The sequence below is a fragment of the Symphalangus syndactylus genome, chromosome 2 (genome assembly GCF_028878055.3).
Source record: "Symphalangus syndactylus isolate Jambi chromosome 2, NHGRI_mSymSyn1-v2.1_pri, whole genome shotgun sequence".
NCBI lineage: Eukaryota > Metazoa > Chordata > Mammalia > Primates > Hylobatidae > Symphalangus > Symphalangus syndactylus.
This window is the reverse complement of record NC_072424.2, coordinates 96,928,219-96,942,634: the sequence shown is the minus strand read 5'-3', so window position 1 is coordinate 96,942,634 and position 14,416 is coordinate 96,928,219. Positions and strand designations below refer to the sequence as shown.

The 14,416-nt window shown below is 42.3% G+C and overlaps 1 long non-coding RNA gene across 1 annotated transcript in view; it reads right to left on the bottom strand.

Moving 5' to 3' along the window:
• The window catches only part of LOC134733014 (uncharacterized), a 58,510-nt gene extending 49,742 nt beyond the window's left edge, over positions 1 to 8,768 (bottom strand). Inside the window, exon 1 of the long non-coding RNA XR_010116555.1 lies at positions 7,483 to 8,768. This is a non-coding gene — a long non-coding RNA (uncharacterized lncRNA). The remainder of the gene's footprint in view (positions 1 to 7,482) is intronic.
• Between the last annotated feature and the right edge of the window lie 5,648 nt (positions 8,769 to 14,416).

Here is a 14,416-nt window from a genome sequence, read left to right as displayed (position 1 = left end):
CACATACACACACACACACAGAAGAAAGGCCATGTGAGGTCACAGCGAGAAGGCAGCTCTCTGCAAGCCAAGAAGAGAGCCCTCACCAGAACCAGACTATGCTGGCACCCTGATCCCAGACTTTCAGCCTCCAGAACTGTGAGAAAATAAATTTCTACTTTAAAGTCTGTCACCTAGTCTATAGTTTTTTGTCATGGCAGCTGAGCAGACTGGGACAGTGCCCAGATGTTTGTAGCGCTAATATAAATTGTACAATTATTCTGGATAAGAAGATTATAGCAAAATTAATTTCTGCTAAAGGGGTTATAGTAGCTATCTGCGTATTTGCCAGTCCAGCATCAATGTCCCCGTTTTTTTAGTAACAGCATCTTGGTTTTCCTTTGGACAATCCCAGACTTCTCCCTGCACCATGTCAACCCTATCGCTGTAGCAGTCTTGGTGGAACTGTCAATTATGCCGTACTTTTCTCTTGCCAAGAAATGGGCATGTGGCCCAAACCAGGCCAGACTGTAGCAGGAATTGGAAAGTTGAGCACAGTGACACAAGAATTGAAAAAATACTGAAGCGAGTTTATTTTCATGATAGTATCTAGGAACAAATACTGCCCGACAAGTCCCATTATCTAGATTCCTGGAGCTACCCTAATTCTACCCTTTCCAAAGCCTGGTTGGTCAGTCGCTGCTTCACTTTAATGAAATAGTCCATAAGCTTCCAAAAAAATCTTTTCTAGTTTGAACTAGCCAGATTTGGATTTGTTTGCTTCCACTCAAAAAACTCTCAGTGACACATGGGTCTATCAAATCTGTGCTGCCAATATTTTTAATGCCAATAAATTATCTTGATATCATTATGCAACTAAAACGCATATACATATTGAAAGCTATCTATAATTGGGCAAGAATTTTACTTTTACAATTTTAGTGATTAGTATACACATTAGAAAAAAATGTGCTATACTTCTGGAAATATTCTTTCTGGTTTTTTTTTTGGCAGGAAAACCCTAGTATTTAGGGCCATCTGGGTAACAACAGAGTTGATAAGATTTCTATTCTGAAACATTTGAACATTTAGGAGAATAAAAAGAATAATATATATTTTAATATTTTAATACTAAAATGCTACAGACCTAAAAAGTAGAATTCACCTGGTGAATCAATTTCAACCAAATTCTAATCTTTTGCATGAAGTATGGATCTGAGCTTATTATTCTAGTTTAGCTCTTCTCTGAGGGAACTCTGAAAACAAATTACCAAGACTTCTGTAGTAACATTTGTGAACTATGGAAACAACTCTCTTTTCCAGGCTCAGTCCATTTATACTTTTCTATTCTGACAGGGAGGAATGGAAGATGGGGAGATGCTTGATGTGTTGTGATAAATATTTAAGAACATTCATTCACTTACTGAAATAGCCCTTCCATTTTAAATTATGTCTTTTTTAAGGAATACTGTAATTTTTTTATTGTGAAGCAGATCATTTTTACAAAAAGATTGTCTAAAATGTATCTGTAGAGTTTAAAGAATAATAAGCTCTTATGGTCTTTGAGAAACACAGCATTACCAGTTCTTTAGAGCCTTTTGTGTGCTCCTCTCCAATTACTTCCTGATCCCTCTTCCACAGATGTAACTACCATTCTGTATTGGGTATTGACCATTCTCTTTTCTGCATATTTTTATGTCATATATATGGCTCGCTAAAAAAAATATTGTGCATATTCTTTTGCAACTTGAGTCTTTTGTTTAATATTGTTTTCTAGGTTGATACATGTACCTGTAGTTCATTCGTTTTGTATTACTCAGTAGTATTTCACTTTATAAGTGTACCGTAATTAGTTTATCCATTTATGGATTATTTATTACTTTTTGTTCTTAAGAGTAAGGCTTCTGCAAACATGTTTTCTAGGGCATATGTATGAAAGTATTTTTAAGGAATGTACTAGGAGGGAATTGCTGGATCAAAGGTTAGGCACAGGTTCAACTCTCCAATATGCAAAATGCAATATTGCAAAAATTTCTGGACATGGTTATACAAGTTTATATTCCCACAAGCAGAGGATAGTGTTTCCATTGCTCCACACCCTTGGATTGAGGAGAGCCAACATGATTTAATGCCCCTGGAACCTCTCCCTCCCTAGAAAGATGTCAAGAGGATGGAGGACTCACATTCTGTTAACTCTTCTGCCTGTGAGTTTTTCCCATGTGATCTCAGTGAGTATATTGTGTTCTTTTATGATAAGAAGTGATACACTTTTTTTTCTTTTTTTATCTCTTTTTTTTTTTTTTTTTTTTGAGACAAGGTCTCATTCTGTCACCTAGGCTAAAGTACAGTGGCACAATCATGGCTCACTACAGCCTCAACCTCCTGGGCTCCAGTGATCCTCCTGCTTCAGCCTCCTGAGTAGCTTGGATTACATGTGTACACCACCATGCCCAGCTAATTTACTTTTATTTTTTGGAGAGGTAGGGTCTCCCTACATTGCTCAGGCTGGTCTCAAACTTCTGGACTCAAGCAATCCTCCCATCTTGGCCCCCCCAATAGACTTTTAAATTTTTGTCAATCTATTAGATGTGCAATAATATCTTTGGGAGCAAAAGATAACTGAAAACTGGTACCGTACAGTTTAGTTTGAGTTTGCATTTCCCTGATAACCAATGAGGTTGACATTTTCCTAAGATTATAGACTATTTGTATTCCCCTTTTGTAAGAGTTCCTGTGTTTTCCCCATTTTTGTATTAGTTTGTCTTTTCTATATTGATTCTTCAAAGTTTTATATTCTAGATACTAATATTCTGTCAATAGTATAAGTGGCAAATACCTTCTCTCAATTTTTAGTGTATCTTTTTTATTCTCATTATTATGTCTTTTGATGACCTGATTTTTAGTCTTAATGTAACTGAGTGTATTAATCTTTTCCTGCGTATTTTGCACTTTTGTGTCTTCTTCAAGAAGTGCTTACTGGCTGTGCATGAGGGCTCACACCAGTAATCCCAACACTTTGGGAGGCCAAAGCAGGAAGATCACTTGAGCCCAGGAGTTTGAGACAAGCCTGGACAACATAATGAGACCTTGTCTCTACAAAAAAAAAAAAAAAAATTTAATTAGCCAGGTGTGGTGGTATGCACCTGTGTGCTTGTAAGAGATACTGAGAGACACTGTGATGTGACTTGGAGGACCCCCTTCTGAGGTGAAGTAATTCTCCCAGCAGCTAAGAGTGCTGCTGGCAGACGGCCCTTAACTGTCAGCCTTCTTCAGCTGAACAAAGTCACTTTGCCCACATCACACCCATTTCTTGGGGCAGCCTACCTCAGGTAACTGGTTAACATGAGGTACAAAGGCCCAACTTACTCACCTCAAGTCAGGCCAACTCCAAAGAGCCAGTCTAGTTTCAGAGCTCTCTGTAGGGCAGGCTGAGGCTTTCCCTCGGCTCTACTGCAGCCCCACTTCTCTTACTTCTGCCCAATCCTACTTCCTTCCTTTCCCTTCCATAGGTGCTAACAACAAGAACACTCCCTAATAACCCTCCTGCATGTTAATCTCCATCTCGGAGTCTTCCTAGGGATCCTAAGCTGTGACAATTACTTTTATCAATCCTCAATTAATACAATTTATAATAAGCTAGTAAAACAATTCAGAATAAATCAAACTACGCCAAAAAAGCCTATATAGGAACTGAGCTGTAGAATGCAGTTGGCAACAACGAACTAGTAGAACTTATGTGCCAAACACTTTGCCAAGCTTTCTCTTCTGAATACATACTTCCTCCTAAGACTTTGCTAATTCTCAGACCTCTGATGAGTTTATCTCATTGATCCCACAAAATATCCACAATTGAGTATAAACAAGCAGAATCAAATAAGATTTACTACGGCCCAGTTCTTCAACTCAGTGAGAAGCCTCAAACCAGTAGTACTTATGAACAAATCCTATCTGATTTCGCTCTTTGCCTGATTTCACTTTGTCCCCTGATATTTCAACACTTAGAGTTGATTAAAATGATGGGGCCTCATGTGAACATCTGGATCCCAGTCAACCCATCTTCTAAGCTCCTCACTATCAAGGGAAAAGTTAATTGAAATCTAATATTCCTGAAAGGTGCAGCTTAAAGCCAGGCTAATAAGTAGATTTCACCTCAACTTGCCAACTTCCAAGAATTTGCAGCAACGACTTGGGTCACTGTGTTGCAAAAGATTAGAGAGCTACATCCCCATTCAAAAGAAAAGAGAGCTGTGAGTCCGTTAGAAATGTCTCTCAGAGGTAGAATAGGCAGGGCAGAGTAAGGGGTGGCTAACATGTGGGAAAATAGATGAGTACGTTTTTTAAAAAAATTTGCAGATGAATGAAAAGTGGCCTTTACAATTGTAATTACCTTTCTCTTCAAAAATGTGGATTTCGAGTGCATGAATTATAGAGACTGGGATCCAGGCAGCTGTTGTAGCACCAGATGACAATTTTAATGATCTCCTGTGGCTGGAGTTGTATCAGAACCTAAAACAAGAGCTCTTGTCCTCTAGCCAAGCCAGCTAGTAGGATTTATCAGGGTTTGCTGCCAACCAGCTTACTGCAAATTACATTGCCTTTGCAACCATAGGCTGATAGAAGAAAAACTCTTAGCAGAAAGGGGCAGGTAAGAGACTAAAACTGATTTTGCAGTTATTACAGGATGGCTAACAGTGTAAATTGATTATTTATTGAGAGAAATGATAAATATTCTGACAATATCATTAAAACCTACACAGAATTTGGCATTTGTTATTTCAAAACAAAAATAAACAAATGAAGGAATGTTTTTATGGTGGAGCAAAGTTTTTAAAATTTTAAAATGAGGCATGGTTATGCAAGAAAGGAAATATAACCAAGTTAGCTAGAAATGGAATTTTATTCATTTACAAGCTTTCCTTGGAAGATTTGAGTATTAAAAACTATACTGTTCTCTCATATAACCTCTTTTCCAAATGTTAGAGAATAAATTAAAGAATAGCTTTATCCCTGTAAATCTCCTTACCACATCTTCCAATACTCCACTGTCTTCCTGTATTAAAATGTATCTATAGCATAAAACACAATACATGATTTTATTTTATGCTATAGTAGGTTAGGTTATAAAAGTGTATAAGGCTGGGCACAGTGGCTCATGCCTGTAATCCCAATTATTTAGGGGGCTGGGTGGGGGGATGGCTTGAGTCCAGGAATTTGAGACTAGCCTGGGCAAAAATCCAGTATCTACAAAAAAAAAAAAATTTTTAATTAGCCTAGCATAGTGGCACATACCTGTGTGCCCAGCTAGTCAGGAGGCTGAGGTAGGGGGATCACTTGAGCCCAGGAGGTTGAAGCTGCAGGGAGCCATGATCACACCACTGCATTCCAGCCTGGGCAACAGAGCAAGACCCTCTCCAAAAAATAAATAAATAAAAGTGTATGAGTGCCCTCCATACATGGCAAACAAACCTTTGAAAAAAGAGTAAGGAAGAAGTCTAAGATTGCCACTAGTCTGCCCAGATGCCTCAGGCAAAAGCTTAAAGAGAGGAATCTTGTTTCCACATTTATTCCACACTTATTACTGAGCCTTGCAATATTTTTAAGTTATTGTTTTATTTAATTAATCCAGAAGAATATTTTAGGATAAATGTTTCAAGTCTGACTAGCTGAGAATCTTTACATCTTCAGATGGAGGAAGTAAAGAGACATTTCCTTCCACCTTTGATTTAGGAAATTCATTGGCATCAAGAAATACAATTCTGGCTGGGCATGGTGGCTCACGCCTGTAATCCCAACATTTTGGGAGGCAGAGGAGGGTGGATCACCTGAGGTCAGGAGTCTAAGAACAGCCTGGCCAATATGGTGAAACCCCATCTCGGCTAAAAATACAAAAAATTAACCGAGCATGGTGGCAGGTGCCTGTAATCCCAGCTACTCAGGAGAATGAGGCAGGGAGAATTGTTTGAACCTGGGAGGCGGAGGTTGCAGTGAGCCAAGATCACACCACTGCACTCTAGCCTAGGTGCAGAGCGAGACTCCATCTCAAAAAAAAACAAAAAAGAAAAAAAGAAATACAATTCTGAGCAGGACACTATGTCAAATACCCACTTCAGGTAGACCTTGGGAAAGGCAAATCATTGTTCTGAAGTTTTATTTGATATTCAAACTAGAGTTTCAGAGACCTGTTATGAAGACTGGGTCTTATCATATGATTTCTGGCAATTTGACGTTTGTTTAAACAAATTACTTTGTAAATTTCCACAGTGCAGCTGGATCCATCAGGGTAGGCAGTTCTGTGTTTCTTAAACTAGATTGCTAATTTTTTCATGTCACTTGGGCTATCTAACATAACCCCCTATAAATCAATGAGTATCTTCACTTTTTACTAAACTACTTTTTATGAAGATAGAATTTATTAAATCCTCCCCTGTGACAACCTCTATGGCCTCTCTTCTCCCTGTAACTCCAACTTGTGTCTGTTGGCCAGTGTGCCAGAATGTATTTGATACTACGGAAACATCTGTGTCTCATGGCAATTGAGTCTAGGGCATTTATTTCTATTCCCTGAGTCTGGATAAGATCTACAGGAATCTGTCAGTCTTTCATTAAATGCTTATTTCAGAAACAATATACTGTTTTCTGATTTGGGGGCTCCCTAAAATTTCATTTCTGGAGCCGTAAGTCTTCCTCACATGGTAGTTTTCAGATTTTCCTTGGGCTCTAAGTAAATTATGTGGATTCTGCTTAACAGTTGAAGTTGTTTAATTGGAAAAATATATGACTCATATTCCAAATATTGACATGGAAAAATATGACTCATACTCCAAATATTGACAATCTCCAAGTATTCCACGTCTATCTTTAAAAAAAAAAAATGTTTAAAACCTTGCGAGCCTCTGTACATCTTGCTGTGGATGCTAGGAACTTGCAGTGTGTCCCTGCCCCTGATGGGCTTAAAGTTTATATAATTGAGTAGATTTTTGCCAAAGGCAGATATTCCACCAACCCTTACAATAGAGATTTCTGGGCCTCATCCCCAAAGCTTCTGATTTTGTGGATTGGGGGCAAGGGCTCTAAATCTACATATTTTTAAACTCCCCTTCTGTTCAATGTTGCTGTGAACCTAAAATTGCTCTAAAAAAGTCTTTTTATGCAAATAAGTTAAAAAGAAAACAACAATAACAACCCCCCCTCAAACACACACAAAACACAAAAATGAAACCAAAAAACACTCCCCTATTCAGCTCTCTCAAAGTCAGCTCACTTTGAGAATCCCTAGAAATTTCTCTAATTACAACATTAAGAATGTTAAAGCCTTGTTAGCTCCAATGCCTAATCCCTCTGGTTCCCTCTAGTGGACTGAAATAAAATGCGCTTTCTACAATTTAAGCAGTGTGAAACCAGATTGAAACACATGTAAAGACTAATTATGAGACGCTTTCAGCAAAAGGCAACATGCATCTCAGTGAAATGCATCTGGGCCCTAAAAGATCAGGAAAGCCTCACCATATCTGCTTCATGGCTGGTTTTGCTGGTGTGTCCGGAATCGGTGGGTTCTTGGTCTCACTGACTTAAAGAATGAAGCCGTGGACCCTCGCGGTGAGTGTTACAGGTCTTAAGGCGGCGCGTCTGGAGTTGTTCGTTCCTCCCGGTGAGCTCGTGGTCTCGCTGGTTTCAGGAGTGAAGCTGCAGACCTTCGCGGTGAGTGTTACAGCTCATAAAAGCAGTGTGGACCCAAAGAGTGAGCAGTAGCAAGAGTTATTGCAAACAGCGAAAGAACAAAGCTTCCACAGCATGGAAGGCGACCAGACCGGGTCGGCGCTGCTGGCTGGGGCAGCCTGCTTTTATTCTCTTATCTGGCCCCACCCACGTCCTGCTGATTGGTAAAGCGGAGTGGTCTGTTTTGACAGGGTGCTGATTGGTGCGTTTACCATCCCTGAGCTAGACATAAAGGTTCTCCACGTCCCCATCAGATCAGTTAGATACAGAGTATGGACACAAAGGTTTCCCAAGGCCCCACCAGAGCAGCTAGATACAGAGTGTTGATTGGTGCATTCACAGACCCTGAGCTAGACACAGGGTGCTGATTGGTGTATTTACAACCCTTGAGCTAGACATAAAGGTTCTCCAAGACCCCACCAGAGCAGCTAGATACAGAGTGTCAATTGGTGCATTCACAAACCTCGAGCTAGACACAGGGTGCTGATTGGTGTGTTTACAAACCTTGAGCTAGATACAGAGTGTCGATTGGTGCACTCACAGACCCTGAGCTAGACATAAAGGTTCTCCACATCTCCACCAGACTCAGGAGCCCAGCTGGCTTCACCCAGTGGATCCTGCACCAGGGCTGCAGGTGGAGCTGCCTGCCAGTCCCACGCCGTGCACTCGCACTCCTCAGCCCTTGGGTGGTCGTTGGGACTGGGCGCCGTGGAGCAGGGGGTGGTGCTCGTCGGGAAGGCTCGGGCCGTACAGGAGCCCATGGACGGGGTGGGAGGCTCAGGCATGGCCGGCTGCAGGTCCCGAGCCCTGCCCCGTGGGAAGGCAGCTAAGGCCTGGTGAGAAATCGAGCCCAGCGCCGGTGGGCTGGCACTGCTGGGGGACCCAGTACACCCCCTGTAGCCGCTGGCCCGGGTGCTAAGTCCCTCATTGCCCGGGGCCGGCAGGGCCCCGGTGCTCCAAGTGCGGGGCCCGCCAAGCCCACGCCCACCCAGAACTCCAGCTGGCCCGCAAGCACCGCACGCAGCCCTGGTTCCCGCTCACGCCTCTCCTTCCACACCTCCCTGCGAGCGAGGGAGCCGGCTCCCGCCCCGGCCAGCCCAGAAAGGGGCTCCCCACAGTGCAGCGGTGGGCCGAAGGGCTCCTCAAGCGCCGCCAAAGTGGGATCCCAGGCAGAGGAAGTGCTGAGAGCAAGTGAGGGCTGTGAGCACTGCCAGCACGCTGTCACCTCTCACGGGGAGGCGCCCAGGTTAGTTCTCAGTATGTCAGCCACAGGCAGAGCTTTCTCTATGCAATCCTCTGCAGATCACATTTAGGTGTCTCTGCCCAGCCACAGATCCTCAGGAGGTCCTGAGAACATGTGCTCAAAGTGGTTGGGTTACAGCTTGGTTTTCTTACATTTTATGGGGACAGAAGTTACAGGCAAAGACATAAATCAATACATGTAAGGTACACATTGGTTCGACCTGGAAAGATGCAACATCTGGGAGAGAGGGGCTTCCAGGTTGTAGGTAGATTCAAAGACTTCCTGATTGGCAATTGGTTGAAAGAGTTGAGCTTTGCCTGAAGAGTTTAAAGTCAGCACAAAGAAATGCTTGAATTAAGATAAGGGAGATTGTGAAGCTAAGGTTCTTATAAATGAAGCCTCCAGGTAGCAGGCTTCAGAGAGAATAGACAGTGATTTTATTGGACCTTAAAAGGTGTCAGGCTCTCCAGAAAAAAAACTAGTAAGGGAAGGGGATTCTCTATAGAATGCAAATTCCAGGCCCCCTCCCCCATCCACAGGAGACAGCTTTGCAGGACCATTTCAAAATATGTCAAAGAAATATATTTGGGGGTAAAATACCTTGATTTCCTTCCAGGCCTGCTATCTGCCATGCGATGCTATACCAGATTCAGGTTAGAATTTGTTATTTTATTGTAACTGGGGACCTCAGTTTTAAAAATATTTTTAATCACACATTTTCTTTTTCTTCCTTCCCTCCCCACTCACCCTTTTATTCCTTCCCTCTCTAGACACTCCCCTCCAGTAATTCATGTTTATCTATTTATGTTCTTGCTTAAGAAATTTCAGAAGCTAATCTTGAAACAAACCAGGCACAGAGCCCCTGCTGAATCCTCCTGCTTAGAAGGAGTCTCAAACAATTAGTCCACCACCATCTGGCCCAAGACAAAATAATGCCAACCATCCTTCCAGATAGGCAATTACCCAAGATAGCCATCAGAACAAACATACAGACCCTTCATCCTGCACTAGTCCCGCACATCTCCCATACCAAGTTTCCCTTTAAAAACCCTATGATAAAATTTTAAAATTTAAGATGGTCTTTGTGACTAGTCCACCATCTTCTCGGTTTTGTGGGCTTTCCAATGAAGCCTGCTTTTCTTCCCACCAATTCTTGTCTCTCATGTCTGGTTTTCCAGGGGTTAGCAGCCAAACCTGGGTTTGCTTACCTTACTGCTACAAAGAGTCTGTCAGTCTTAAGATCTCTGTTTTAATGTTAATGGTAGTCAGTTGTGCCTAAACTCCAAAGGGAGGAGGTTATAAGGTGGCATGTCTGGCTACTCTACCTCCACCTTCCAGTCATGGCCTGAACTAGTGTTTCAGGTTTCTTTGGGATCTCCTGGGCCAAGCAGGGGGTCCATTTAGTTGGTTGAGGGGCTTAGAATTTTATTTTTGATTTATAACTCTAACATTCTCAGTGCTTAAGACAGTGTTTGACACAAAGTAGATAGTCAATGAATGTTTGTTGAATGAATGAATGAATGAATGAATGAATGAGGGAACGACCTGAAGAACAATTCCACACTGCACATACTCATGCCTCCCTTCTCAACCTTTCTTTCCCCAGTCCCAACTGTTACGACATCTTGGGAAGGAAGGAGAAATACTTGCTTTGAAAAAGCTCCCCAGCTGACTTCAGAGTAGCTGCTTCCCTCCTGCTTTCCTACCTGGTAGGGAATCCCTGAACCATTCGATTCTCTCAGCTCCAAACCCAGAGAAGTTAAATCATTTGATCAAGATCACATAATTAGGTAGTGGCAGGGGCATGTTTCCCAAGTCTTGGGCAAAGTCTCTTTCTATGAGGTTTACCAGCATTGACAGTTACCCAGGATATGTCCTCTCACAATCTGCATGTGTTTAGGTATTTTTTCTAAAGAGTAGAAAACAGTCCTAGCTACTGTTTTCCCCTGTCAGATCCTAGGCCCTGCCCTTCCACTGTGGTAGGTAGAATTCTAAGGTGTCCTCCAAGATACCTCACCACCACTAGTGTGCACACACCTTTTCCCAGTTTTTCAATCAAACACTAACCTAGGTACTACTGTGAAGGAATTTGCAGGTGAAATTTGAGGCCCAAATCAGTTGACCTTAAGGGTGATAGGGACAGGAGGCAGAGAAATTCTAGGCACAAAAGGGTGGGGTTCCCTGCAAGGGCCCCACCCTCAAGCCTGGAACCACAGCCCAAAGTGAGAACATGCATTCCTGTTTTCCCACTTGAATGTTGCCTTTTTCCAAAACCACCCATGGCCTGTCCCACCCACCATCCTGCACTCATAAAAACTCCTGACCCAGCTGGCAGAGAAAAGGAAACAGCTGAACATTGAGAGGAGAAGAAACAGCTGGACATCGGGGAGAAGCAGCTTGACTTCAGAGGGATAGCTTGATGGTGGGACTTCAGAGTCCGGCCAGAGACAGCCAGACTTCAGTGGAAGAATATTTTTCTACTCTATCCCTTTTCCAGCTCCCCTTCCTGCTGAGAGCCACTTCCATTGGCAATAAAATCCCCCACATTTACTATCCTTAAATTCATTTGTGAGGCCTGATTTTTCCTGGATGCCAGACAGGAGCTCGGGGTACAGAAGGCTGTCACGCTGACCCTCTGCCCTCACAAAAAGGCAGAGGCTTCACTGAGCCGTTAAACACATAAGCCGTCCGTGGACAGCAAAACTAAAAGAGCACTGACTGTAACACTCCTTCTGGGGCTTCAGGAGTCACAGATACTCCCCCTCTAGATGTTGCCATGGGGCCTGCACAGAGTTTTGCTCTTGCCAGTGCCCGGAAGCACTCGCCCTGGCTCTTGCACCCACTCAGCTACACTCCCCGTCCCACTAGGGCTGGAGTGCAGTGGATCCAAGCAAGTGAAGCCAGGGCTGGAGTGCAGTGGATCCAAGCAAGTGAAGCCAGCCAAAGCAGCTAGCTAGCTCCAGTGCCCACAGTCCAGTTCCCACCCACTGCAAAGGGGTCAGGGAAAATTTCCTGTTTCAGGGAGAACATCTTTGGTGGGCCTGACCTAATCAGATGAGTCCTTAAAGTGACTGGGCTCTTCCTGGAAAGAGAAATTCGAAGCATGAGGGAGATTTGATGCAAAAGAGATTCTCCATTGCTGACTTTTGATGATGGAGGTGCCACATGGTAGGGAACAGTGGGCAGCCCATAGAAGCTGACAGCAACTCTGTGAGCAAGAAGGTGGCAATCACAGTCCTACAACCACAGGGAACAAGATCCTGCCAACAACCTGAATAACTCTGGATGACCCCAAGCCTCAGATTAGAATCACAGCCCTCGCTGACACCTTAATTTTATTCTTGTGAGACCCCGAACAAGGAACCTAGCTGTGCGATGTCTGGACTTCTAACCTGTAGAACTGTGAGCTAATAAGCTGTTGTTTTAAGCCATTAAATTTTTTTTTTTTTTTTTTTGAGACGGAGTCTTGCTCTGTCGCCCAGGCTGGAGTGCAGTGGCACAATCTCGGCTCACTGCAAGCTCTGCCTCCCGGGTTTACGCCATTCTCCTGCCTCAGCCTCTCCGAGTAGCTGGGACTACAGGCGCCCGACACCACGCCCGGCTAATTTTTTGTATTTTTAGTAGAGACGGGGTTTCACCATGGTCTCGATCTCCTGACCTTGTGATCCGCCCGCCTCGGCCTCCCAAAGTGCTGGGATTACAAGTGTGAGCCACCGCACCCGGCCTAAGCCATTAAATTTATGGTAATTAGTTATGCAGTAATAGAAAATGAATAGACCCTCTACACTGAAACTACAACAGATCATATTCAGGGAAATTTTACAACTCTGAGTGGCTGGGGTGCTACCAGGAAGTCCTCCACTTGCTGGCTTGCTAGTGGCTTCCAACAACTTCTCTGGGCACATACAATGAGCAAGACTCTGGAAACTCCTCACAGAAAGTTGACCTATTGGTTCACTGTAAAATTAGATCAACTCTTCTGGGAATGTAAAAGTAGTCCGCCAGTTGTGTCTGCAAAGTTTAGATATGTATATGCTAGAAAACTCATACTATCCAACAATGGTAGGCAAATTGGTGTGTCCATCTAGGTTTATAACCAACTCTTCAATGAATGTAAAGAAATGAGCTTTAAAATAAAGAAATAACACCTAGCACTTTGGGAAGCCGAGGCGGCCAGATCATGAGGTCAGGAGTTCGAGACCAGCCTGGACAACACAGTGAGACCTCATCTCTACTAAAAATACAAAAATTAGCCAGGCATGGTGGCAGGAACCTGTAGTCCCAGCTACTCGGGAGGCTGAGGCAGGAGAATCGCTTAAACCTGGGAGGTGGAGGTTGCAGTGAGCCGAGACCGCACCATTGCACTCCAGCCTGGGTGACAGAGCGAGACTCCGTCTCAAAAAGAAAAAAAAGGAAATAGTATTTTGTTATTGGACTTGCTGAAAGAGATCCAGACAGTAATTATTAACCATACATATGTTGATTGATTAATAAAGCTGTTTGAAGTCATAGACCAGACTTGCATACAAATTTTCTGAAAGCTTATTCTAAAAAACTATTAATAGATGCAACTGCCTGGATATGAATTAAAATGCCTGAATATTAAGCCACAACAATGTTTACAAAGAATGATTTGTAAATAACACCTTTCAAAGCACTTTCAAAGCGTTGGTAAAAATTAGCTTAATTACAATAAATAATACAATATAATAACAGGAGTTCTAGGGGACTATGGATCCCTGGGGTTTTTATGTAAAATCAAGTAAGTACCTATGCATTTTCCTGTGGCAAAATGTTTATCTCTCTCATCAGCTGCATAACCTCATGAAAGCTAAAAACAAATGTTGTATTATAAAGTTTCTGAGGTTGTATCTACTTGGAATATACAAATTAATAATTGTTACCAAAAGTACTTTAAAGATATAAAAAAAAAACATTAGGGGCATAGTTTATTTGATCTTCTAATTGGGTGTTTGTTCATGACTTAATGTCTTTTCACGTTTTATTAGATTTGCCAGATGGAAAAAAAGACCTCTACTACCAGGTTATAACTTCCTTTTTATACCCATTATCATTTAGATGAACCCTTTGTAAGCAATGATTTCAGCATGACTCATTTTAACAGCATATAATGGTCTTTTTAATAGAGTATGAGAAGGCTTTTACACCCCCAGGTAAAATTTTATAAATAAATGTAGATTTTTAAAATTATAATTACAATTACTGGCAGAAAGTTAAAGCCAATGGGATAGCTATAATCATTATTGCCTTGATTTAAACATTTAAGAGATGCCTTATAAGTTTCAACATAACTCTACAATTTACATAAAACATTGCCAGTCAATAAAAGTTGTTGAACTTACAAGAAGAATGTTGATACTCTAAAGCTGTTTACATAGTTGACATATGTAAGTTTTCAAGGCTAAGAACTAGAGTAAGAGCAATGCTGCCAGAATTTAAGTTGTTCGAGGCCAGATA